The sequence below is a fragment of the Bubalus bubalis genome, chromosome X (genome assembly GCF_019923935.1).
Source record: "Bubalus bubalis isolate 160015118507 breed Murrah chromosome X, NDDB_SH_1, whole genome shotgun sequence".
Lineage (NCBI taxonomy): Eukaryota > Metazoa > Chordata > Mammalia > Artiodactyla > Bovidae > Bubalus > Bubalus bubalis.
In genome coordinates, this window is record NC_059181.1 from 140,772,316 (window position 1) to 140,784,327 (window position 12,012).

At 42.1% G+C, this 12,012-nt stretch overlaps 1 protein-coding gene and 1 non-coding gene across 3 annotated transcripts in view; one reads left to right on the forward strand and one right to left on the reverse strand.

The window, feature by feature from the left end:
* GPC3 (glypican 3) overlaps positions 1-12,012 on the reverse strand; it is a 459,758-nt gene that overhangs the window by 13,702 nt on the left and 434,044 nt on the right. The window lies entirely within an intron of this gene.
* Positions 1,453-1,559, forward strand: LOC112582455. The gene has a single exon (XR_003106985.1). It is a non-coding gene; the product is annotated as a U6 spliceosomal RNA (small nuclear RNA).

Genomic DNA, 12,012 nt, shown 5'->3' on the forward strand with positions numbered 1-12,012 from the left:
CCACCTCCACTGACCTACTTATCTGCCACTGCTCCACCCCCCTGCACCACGCATACCACTGTTGCTCCTTCCCTTCTCTTTCTCATCTCAGACTTCTTGCTTCATAGCCATACCATTTTAGTACTTCTGTTTCACAGCCTTGTCATCCTTCTAAGGAGAAAATGATTTGAACTCAAAAGAGATAAAGAATTTTCTTTAATTACTGCAATCTGACAATTGCATAGGCTGCCCCTAGGCAGTGAGATCCATCTCGGAAGTGGTCCATGAGAATTTGGACAGCCATTTGGTAGAAAGACTGGTGAAGGGATTCAAACATAGAATGAGGGGGTGAAGGTAAATAGCTTCTGATGACCCTTCCAAACCCGAGATTCTAGGATTTCATTCAGGTCTTTCTAGGTCTCATGGCAGGGATAAACGGTGAAGGGACAGGGTTCAAGTGACCTTTGCATTCCTCCCTTTGACACAGACACTGTCTAGAGAGGAATCTAAAGAGACTGCTTTGGATTCTCTCTTTCAAAGAAAGGGATCAGTGTCTTTTGGAGACCATGAGTAGCTTAGAGACCAGAGCTTTAAGTTTGCCAAAGAGTTATCAACCAAGACATAAATTTAAGGGAGTAACTACTGACCTGCCTAGGGTAGGGAGAAACCCCCGCACAAAATCTGTCCCACTTATTAAGATAGAGGCTAAGTCTCAGAAATAACGTGAGCATTTGTCAGGCAATATGAAATGTGCATGGGCCTCCCTGGTGGCTCAGACTGTAAAGAATCTGCCTGCAATGCAGTGATCCAGGTTTGATCCCTGGCCCTGGGTCGGGAAGATCCCTGAAAAAGGAAATGGCAACTCACTCTAGTATTCTTGCCTGGAAAATTCCACGGACAGAGGAGCCTAACTGGCTACAGTCCATGGGGTCGCAAAGAGTTGGACACAACTGAGTAACTCACACACTATGAAACATGCATATATGGTATGGGATGGCCATAAGAGGATGCTGTTTATAGAGAAGACAGAACAAGCATCTTAGGAATTCTTTCCATGGAAAGTTTTCCCTATCAACAGGAAACAATTATCAGTAATTTGCAGGTGGTAGACACCTCGCTCAGTACAGCCACATAACGGTATCATTCAGGATCCAGAGGAAGAAAAGAGTATCTTGTAATAAACCACAGCATCACTGACTCAACAGATATGAATTTGAGCAAAATCTTGGAGATAGTAAAGGACAAGAGGAGTCTGGTGTGCTGTAGTCCATATAGTTGCAAGAGTATGGGACAGGACTTAGCGACTGAACAACAACAACAAAAATAAACCATAATGGAAAAATATCTGAAAAAGAGTATGTATGCATATATGTGTGTGTATGAATCAGCTTGCCATTCACCTGAAACTAACAAAATGTTGTAATTCAACTATACTTCAATTAAAAAATAAATACATAAAAAATAAATAGGGTTGTGCTTGCTTTGGCAGCACGTATACTAAAACTGGAATGATACAGAGACAATTAGCATGGTCCCTGCACAAGGATGACATGCAAATTCATTAAGTGTTCCATATTTTTAAAAAATACATAGGGCAGCCCTAGTTCCTTATAACTAAGAAGGGGCAGAAGTTTTCCATATTGTTTTTACCTGTCTACAGAATAAGGCAAATGTGCCTGTTAACACACAAATACATCTCATTGGCCAAATCAATTTAAGAAGGGAAATGACTGAGAAGAATGAGGAATCAGGCTATAAGCATAAGAGAGGTGTTAGAAAATGAATGATGAGATTTCAGACTGAAAGGCCTTGCAGGGGCAATAATGAAGCCACATTTAAAGACACTAAAATGCAACCAACAACAACAAAACAGATCAGAACCGGGGCCTTATAGCCTGGCACTATAAAATGGAAATATATGCTAGAAGTTAATACAAATAATGAACACAGCAACTATACTGCAATCATCTGAAGGAAGACAGGGAATAGGGTGGTAGTGTTTATTGCTGGGTGAAAAGCAAATCACACACATACAGGAGATTTTGATGTTGCAAGAGATTGGGGAAGGATCAGGATGTGGCATCAGCAATGTACGCTTCCTGCCTTTATTTCATGGGACTTTTTCTAACCAATTACGGAGAAGAGATTAGACTGGAAAGTTCTCCCTGGAATCGGAGCTTGCTTCAAACTAAGTTCCAATAGATACTTCCCCCACCCCTCATTTTTACTTTTTAAAGAAATTTATTGAGTACATACCACATCACCTACTTTAAGTAAATTTCAGGTATACAGTTCAATGACTTTTAGTAAATTTAGCAAGGTGTGCAACCATTGTAATTCAATTTTAGACCATTTTTATCAGTCATGGAGGAGAAGGCAATGGCACTCCACTCCAGTACTCTTGCCTGGAAAATCCCATGGATGGAGGAGCCTGGTGGGCTGCAGTCCATGGGGTCGCTAAGAGTCGGACACGACTGAGTGACTTCACTTTCACTTTTCACTTTCATGCATTGGAGAAGGAAATGGCAACCCACTCCAGTGTTCTTGCCTGGAGAATCCCAGGGGCAGGAGAGCCTGGTGGGCTGCCGTCTATGGGGTCGCACAGAGTCGGACACGACTGACGAGACTTAGCAGCAGCAGCAGCAGCTATCAGTCATGCAGCTTTACCCATAAGGTCCCTCGTACTAGTTTACAGTTAATCCCTCAATGGTTTCTTTTGAGTTTCTCATCTTCTCATCTTGAGCTCTCTGCATCATCGAATACTGTTGTTGGCTACTCTGTCTTAAAACTTGCTGTCCCCCTCACTATCTGATACCACTTCCTCTCGGGTCCCTCCTCTAATCATTCTCAGACTGCTCTGGGGGCTGTTTTTCTTAAGGACAGGCGTTCTCTCCTTCTTTGACTCTCCTCACTTCTCACTTGATAAGCCTTCTTGAACGTTCTCATCTGTGGCCCTGGTTTTCTCTTTCCCCAGAGTCCCAGATCTATCTCTTGCTCAGACATTGTCTGGAAAGTGAACTGTTCTGACCTGGATGTCCCTCAGGCAACGCAGACTCAATAAGCCACAAACAACACAGCGTTTCTATTCCCTTAGCTGCTCTTCTTCCAGTGGGCCCCTGCTGCCCCACCCTTGCCCCACTTCAGCTTAGCTTCAACTAGCCATCCAGTACTTGAAAACTGGATGAAGCACAAGCTGGAATCAAGATTGCCAGGAGAAATATCAATAACCTCAGATATGCCGATGACACCACCCTTATGGCAGAAAGTGAAGAGGAACTAAAGAGACTTGATGAAAGTGAAAGAGGAGAGTGAAAAAGTTGGCTTAGAACTCAACATTCAGAAAACTAAGATCGTGGCATCTGGTCCCATCACTTCATGGCAAATAGATGGGGAAACAGTGACAGACTGTATTTTCTTGGGCTCCCAAATCACTGCAGATGGTAACTGCAGCCATGAAATTAAAAGATGCTTGCTCCTTGGAAGAAAAGTTATGACCAACCTAGACAGCTTATTAAAAAGCAGAGACATTACTTTGCCAACAAAGGTCCATCTAGTCAAAGCTACAGTTTTTCCAGTAGTCATGTATGGATATAAGAGTTGGAGTATAAAGAAAGCTGAGCACTGAAGAATTGATGCTTTTGAACTGTGGTGTTGGAGAAGACTCTTGAGAGTCCCTTGGACTGCAAGGAGATCCAACCAGTCCATCTAAAGGAAATCAGTCCTGAATATTCATTGAAAGTGAAGAGGGAATTCATAGGGCCTGGACTCCATCTTGGCCTGCTCATGCTGATCATGCTCGGCCACCTCTCCAATGGACTCTGAGCTCTGTGTTTAGTGACTATGGAAACAACAGAAGGATAAGACCCCCTCCGGACAGGCCATAAATTTTTCCGTACCTATCGGAGTGTAACCTTGGGCTTATTGATTATTGGCCAATTGTTTAACTGTTTGAGCACATAACATGTGAATTGATGGGGTTATTGGGATTGTATTTTCCTTGGTTTATGTAAGTCTCAAGGAATTTGGAGTGGTGGGTTCAGACATGTACACATGGGGTATAAAAGATTTTCACAAATGCTGGTCGGGGTCCTTGGCTAAGAGGAGACTCTGCCTTGGGCCCGCCGGTGTAATAAACTGCACTCCACTATCTGCACTGTCCTTCTGAGTGAGTTTGTTTCCGGGAACGCATGGCTACAACAGAAGGACTGATGCTGAAGCTGAAACTCCAATACTTTGGCCACCTGATGTGAAGAACTGACTCATTTGAAAAGACCCTGATGCTGGGAAAGATTGAAGGTGGGAGGAGAAGGGGATGACAGAGGATGAGATGGTTGGATGGCATCACCGACTCAATGGACATGAGTTTGAGTAAACTCTGGGGGTTGGTGATGGACAGGGAGGCCTGGCGTGCTGCAGTTCCATGGGGTTGCAAAGAGTCAAACACGACTGAGCGACTGGACTGAACTGAGCTATCCAGTTGCCCAAGCCAGAAACCCACAAGCCACCCTAGATTCCTTTTCCTTTTTCATCCTCCAGGTCTAATTAATTGTCACATCCCATGAATTCTGCTTCCTTAATATTTTGTGACTTCTTCCCCTTCCCAGCGCCACTGCTTATTCCCACTATTGCTTAGATGACATTATTCTAACCTCTCCCCTGGTCTCCTTCTCATGTAAACCATCCTCCACACAGTTGATAGACTCCTTTTATTTTGTTAATTTTTGAAGTACTCAACACATGAATATGTTCTTGAAGCTAAAGACTGAAACAATACCTGAATATATGGAGTTAAAAAAAAAAAAAAAAGCCAGCCACCTTTTCAACATGTCCCTTTCCACAACTCCAAAGAGGTAATTACCAGTAAATGTATTTTCTGTGCATATGCTACAAGGTCTTGGAAATCTTTGAATGTTAATACATGGAGAACTGCCTCATTCCTTTAACCACTGCGAGAAATTCCATAGTATGAATAGATATAACGGTGCTATTAGGCATTTTCCCACTAATAGGCATTTAGTTTGTTTTTAATTTCTCCCCAGCATGAACAAGGCTGTAGTGAACATCCTCTGACACACACCTTTGAAAACATGGTGTCTTTCTTTCAGAAATATCCCGAGAATAACACTGGCAAGTAGGGATGGAGGCTATGCATGGGAGATAAGTCGCAAGATAGTAGGACAGAAGTTGGGAAAGCTGGGTTGGAGATTTTGAGAGTAAGAAGATTATTTTTTTCTTAAAATGATGACATTCAGTTCAGTTCAGTTCAGTCACTCAGTCGTGTCCGACTCTTTGCAACCCCATGAATCGCAGCACACCAGGCCTCCCTGTCCATCACCAACTCTCAGAGTTCACTCAAACTCATGTCCATCGAGTCAGTGATGCCATCCAGCCATCTCATCCTCTGTTGTCCCCTTTTCCTCCTGCCCCCAATCCCTCCCAGCATCAGGGTCTTTTCCAATGAGTCAACTCTTCACATGAGGTGGCCAAAGTACTGGAGTTTCAGCTTTAGCATCATTCCTTCCAAAGAAATCCCAGGGCTGATCTCCTTTAGGATGGACTGGTTGGACCTCCTTGTAGTCCAAGGGACTCTCAAGAGTCTTTTCCAACACCACACTTCAAAAGCATCAATTCTTCGACACTAAGCTTTCTTCACAGTCCAACTCTCACATCCATACATAACCACTGGAAAAACCATAGCCTTGACTAGACGGACCTTTGTTGGCAAAGTAATGTCTCTGCTTTTGAATATGCTATCTAGGTAGGTCATAACTTTCCTTCCAAGGAGTAAGCGTCTTTTAATTTCATGGCTGCAGTCACCATCTGCAGTGATTTTGGAGCCCAGAAAAATAAAGTCTGACACTGTTTCCACTTTTTCCCCCATCTATTTCCCATAAAGTGATGGGACTGGATGCCATGATCTTTGTTTTCTGAATGTTGAGCTTTAAGCCAACTTTTTCACTCTCCTCTTTCACTTTCATCAAGAGGCTTTTGAGTTCCTCTTCACTTTCTGCCATAAGGGTGGTGTCATCTGCATATCTGAGGTTATTGATATTTCTCCCGGCAATCTTGATTCCAGCTTGTGTTTCTTCCAGCCCAGCGTTTCTCATTTTGTACTCTGCATAGAAGTTAAATAAGCAGGGTGACAGTATACAGCCTTGACGTACTCCTTTTCCTATTTGGAACCGGTCTGTTGTTCCATGTCCGGTTCTAACTGTTGCTTCCTGCCCTGCATATAGGTTTCTCAAGAGGCAGGTCAGGTGGTCTGGTATTCCCATCTCGTTCAGAATTTCCCACAGTTTATTGTGATCCACACAGTCAAAGGCTTTTGCATAGTCAATAAAGCAGAAATAGATGTTTTTCTGGAACTCTCTTGCTTTTTCGATGATCCATTGGATGTTGGCAATTTGATCTCTGGTTCCTCATAGAGGATATTAATAATATGTTTATGTGTGTTACGTTGCTTCAGTTGTGTCCGACTCTTTGCAACATTATGGACTGTAACCCACCAGGCTCTTCTGTCCATAGGATTCTTCAGGCTAGAATGCTGGAGTGGGTTGCCATGCCCTCCTCCAGGGAACCTTCCTGACCCAGGGATTGAAGCCATATCTTTTACATCTCCAGCATCAGCAGGCTGATTCTTTATCACTAGTGCCACCTGGGAAGCCCATCAATAACATAGGATGATATTAAAGCATCTTTGGGGAAAAATCATCTTATCACCCTATTGCAACAGCTATTTTTAAAACAGATATTCATTTAAAACAAAGGAGGTACTTCTGAGTTATAACAAATCTGTCTGGTCACAACAGCCACAGAATACCTGGGAGTCACAATGACCCACTTCCAATGCAAGGGGCATAGGTTCGATCCCTAGTTAGGGAACTACGATCCCACATGCTGTGCAGCACAGCCCCCCACCCCCCAACAAAAACCCCTAATATTATGCTTTACTGTATAAACTGGATTGTGGAACAAATCCTAGTACATAAGCTGTCTTTGGTTATACCCATTTTACTATTGTATTCCATTTTTATTTTCACAATTTTAGAAGGATATTGAGAATACTTCCCAGAGCAGAGAATCCAGATCATTAAGGGGATGGAAACTAGATCTGAGGAAGTGAAATGAAAATATAATTGTCCTGTGATCTGTGATTCACTTCTAAAAGTGGTGACATCTTGTCCTGATACCCACTTGGCTGAGTTTTTAATGCCACTAATAAGTTCATTGCTCAGCCTGCAAATCCACCACCGCATTAGCAGCAAGGAACACTATAAGGGGGAATCAAAATGAGCAAACTGTAATTAGGTATGCCATGTCACCAGAGAAAGTAATTTACTAAAGGGATTACCATGATTAAAGATGCATTCTCCTTAAATAGAGATTGTTTTCTTCCATTGATTTGTCCCAATCAATTCCCCCTATGTCATGCAGTATTCCAGTTGGACAGCAATTTTTGTTGTCTTTTTAATTTCTCTGCCAAGAGATTACAGAAAGTAAGTCAAGCTTCTGCGGTCACTATAATTTCCTCACAAATGGAAGAAGTATTAACAGAGGACTATAGAGACAGATTACAGCTTAGGTCACCCAGGGGAGAAATCCGAAGCCCCCTTTTGACTAACAACAAGGTAAGTAATCCTCAAATCTTTTTTTCCCCTTAGTATTAAGCCTAAGACCGAGTTTAGGAGGCCTCCTTTTCAATTTGATTTTTTTTTTCTTTTTTTGGCTTCACCTTTCTCATGCCCTAGGCAGGCAGGCAGAATGTAGAGAGTATGGGGCCCTGGATACAGACTTAGGCAGCATTCTTCACCCCCCAGTCTCTCTCAGCCTGCCTTATTTACCTCGTGACTTTTTTCTCTTTCCCTAAAACCTCTTCTAACCCTTGCGGTTTCCATAGTGCTCTTTTGGCAGAAAATAGGACTGAAAATGTATCCAATTCTGGGTCCTTATATTTGTTACAAATACCTGAGTTGTTCTAAAAGATGTCATTTTAAATGTGATATCACCGATAACCCCTTGAATTGGACGAGTGGCAGCCATGGCTGAATAGAAGGGTTTGTGTTATGTATGGTTGGTCCGGTGTAATTAACTAATTACTTGCTGAGCACTAGGAACATTTATTGACGTCCTGAGAACCATGCAGGCCCGGCACTGCGGTTCTCACTGACGGCACCCATCCTCAAGGAGTCCATCTGGGGAGGCGCAGACCATGAGTATCAACTGGGAGCCTGTTGTTTGCTAGACACTGTGCCAGGAGCCATAGGGGATACGGAGATGAGGAAAACTCAGTCGTTGGCCTCAAGGACCCCTCTATCCTGTCAGGAAGGAGAGACAGGAACAAAAATCACTGTATCCAGGTTAGAATGGGGCAAGTGCCACAAGAAAGGCAGGAGCTGAGTGCAGTGGGGGTTCTGGGGTGGAGCCTGACCCTTGCACCTTTCTAGTTCTGCCTGTAAGCAGAGAATCCTTGGTTACTGGGCACCAAAGTTGTGCTGCTTCTTAAGTGAGAAGGATGAGAAGTATGAGAAGATATGTAAATGTGATTTCTAAACCTTAACGTGCTCTACAAGTGTGTTATTTTTTTAAATATAAATTTATTTTTTAATATAAATTTATTTATTTTAATTGGAGGCTAATTACTTTACAATATTGTATTGGTTTTGCCATACATCAACATGAATCCGCTACGGGTGTTATTTTTTGTTACTTGAGAAAACCAGAAATATTAGTCCTCTCTCTGGAGAGACATTGCTCTAGAGCCTAAGTAAATCTCTCCTGTTTTCCCACCCCCACCCTACCCCTCCTCTCTCTGGCTCTCATCTTTTCTGTGTGATGGCCCATGGAGCTCAGGGAAGGATCTTGTCGTGTCCTTTGGTCTCAGTCACTGACTGACAGGAAACGTAGGTCAGTAACTCAGGGCCGGATGTGAGTGGGTGTGGAGGGCCCCCTGCCTTCACGCGGGGTTCTCTGTGCTGCATGATTTCCAGCGCACCGCTTCACTGGTGTTCTGTGTATCTGAGCACAGGCATGGTGGGGTGCAGCTGCTCTTCAAATGAAACCCTAAACCCTTTCAAACACTCGGCAATCTTTCTACTTTCTCTGCTTGCGAGGCTCCGAAGATTTCCCTCCATACATTTTTCCAGCATGATGTGAGATGCCAGTTAGTCCAGAGAGATTTATGAGAATGTCATTTACATGTAGTCTCCCTTAAAAAGGAGTTCCCTATCCCCTGGAGTTTTTGCCACTAATTATCTGTCAGTTTATTTGCACATTTTATGAACTGAAGAGCAAATATATGCCCACTTAAAAACAAACACACGTGGATGGATTATTTTGCCAGTCCTGATTATTGAACTACAGACAAAAGTCAGAGATAATCAAAGAGGTTGGATGCAATGAGCCCGGGGTGTGACAAAATCTCATATTCTCATTCCTCCTTAAGGAAAGGAAAGTAAACTTCCTTCAACAATGTAGGACATGTCTTACTGAGGCATTAAACACATACACCACTTTCCAAAGAGTTTCTGGCTGAGAGGCTCTACTGTGCTAGCCTTGATCACCTTCCAACTTCTCTCACTACCTACCCACCCCCTGCGCCCCCACGCCTGTCTAAAAATACCAACTCACCTTGGGTAAGAAGCTGTAGTTAGGGGAAGGTTTCATCCAGTAGATTGGTAAACAGACTATCAGCCTGAATGACTGAAATTAGCAAGGCTAATGCAATGTCACTATTCAAAACAGCACCAATTTGGAATTTCTTAATGGCCTCAGGAGAGGGAGTCTTTATACATCCTACAATCTCTCTTCATTCTTACCTAAATTCCTTCTCATAGATGTTATGAATGGCCTGTTTTGTAGCCAACACAAACTTTGTCCAGTAAAATAATGTCAAGAACTCAGAATGAAAAGAGATTAGCTGTTCCTGGCTCCTGTTATTTTAAAGCAGAAATAACTTTGGCTTCTACTGATTCATAGACAAAGCTTGAAATGCAAAGCATGCTCAACTCTAGATTCAGCATGAAAAGGACCTTAAAATATGCCCAAGTGCAAGTAATGGACTTATTAAAGGGAAGAAAAGAGGCACTTTTCACAGACTCCCAAGCTCTTTAGTCCTGTCATATCAGTAATCTTGCTTAAGAATTTCTTTCTATTTACATTTCTTCTCCCTTTAAATATCCTCAGGACGCATATGGCATCAAGTATTGAAGCTTGTAAGACATTAATTTCTTTATGTTAATAATGGAGAAGGCATGTAAAGTGCACAAGTGATAGAACTTGGAGCACTTGCAACGATTTCAATAGGAATTAAAAATCAGTTCTGTATTTTTAATTGAACACCTGATAATTCATCAACACATATTTGGGGAAGCAAACTTCCAGTGGCTTCTTTGGACTCTTTTTGGCATTGTTCCAGACCAAGTGCATTCTCCATTAGGAAATTTAGTTTATATTTGATGACAAAAGCATGAACTGCACCATTTGAGTGATTATGAAAACCTGTATAAATTCATAATAATATGGCTTGAAAGCCATAGTACATAAAACACAAAGTTCTAAAATATACACATGGCACACACATATAGACTTTCTGTTTTAACTTTAAGAGAACTCAAAAGAATGAAATTAGGCCCTGGAAAACTTCTGGGCATCTTGGAATATTCGTGTAAAATCAAAAAGGTGAAGGAGTCACGAAAACCTTCTCAAGCAGCATTAAAATAAGGAGGCCGCCTGGCTCAGTTTCCCTTAGAGGTATGAGGTTCTAGTCTTGAGTTTCCCCAAGATCAAGAATAAATGAGGAGGTGGGAGGGAGGTTCAGGATGGAGGGGACACATGTACGCCTACCAATATTGTAATTATCCTCCAATTAAAATAAATAAATAAATTTAAAAACAAAGAATAAATGACTTGATGTCTGTGCCTTAGTCTCCATCTGCAATAAGATAATGTGGTAAAGTAGAACTCAGATGGAATTTGCACGGCCAGGTCCGTTCTGGAGAGATGCTAGTCTGCTTCCACTGGATTAGTCTGCAATGAGGATCACCATCATGGAGCTGCCCCGGGAATGTTAGGATCTAGAAGGGCAGTGTCAGAGACTGAGGGTCCCAGCTTCTTAACCCATTCTCTCAGGTCCCTCACCTACTAGCTATGTGACCACATTTTTTAAAATCTGAGCTCTTGATTGCTAATCTGAAAAGCGAACATAATACCACTACCTTCATAGGTTTATCGAGGGAATTGACTGAAATAATACATAAGTCCTAATTTGTGGACCAAAGAAAGGGAAATGGTCGGGAACAAAGAAAAAAAGACAACTGAAATATGTTTCTGTTCCCTGAATAGGCTGAGTTTGGGTATATTTAAATTTTTGTTTAGGGACCAATAAATGAAGCTGAGCTACAAGAATCCAAAACACTTGGAGGATGAAAGAGGCAGGCTGGCTATCTAATGCTATGGAAACAAGACAATTCAACTTTCTTTTTTAGAAAGTCAGTCCAGTTGATTTGTGTCTAGATAGTTAGATTGAGTTTGAACATGCAATTAGTGGTACTTAATGTTACATATATTAGAAATAATCTGATTCACAAAATCCGCTCAAATGAGAAAGAGGCAGTTACAGGTAACTGAAGATATGAAATGTCTTCTTGCATACAGTTCTTGTGACTGTTTTGAAATGCCAGATACTAGATTTCAGATATAAATCAAGTTGTCACTCCTCATAGCTTTGTGATGGTAAAAAGCAATAGGCTAGCACATCAAGCATTTTTGAAATAACAAAGTTCAAATACTTCCTTTTTCCTTTGCGGGCAGTTCAGTCTACTTAACCCTTCATTTGCTGACAAGGCTTCCCTCAATTTTATTCCTCCAAAGCCAGGACTCTGGGCCCAGGCACCTGTAAGTATGTGATTTTGCCAGGTCGGGCTCTATGTCCCATTTCCTATGTGTGAACCATGACCATTTCTAACAATGTGTCCTGTGTCGTGGCCCTCAAAAATGTAGGGGTGGGGTTCTGGCCAACTATTCACCAGACTTCAT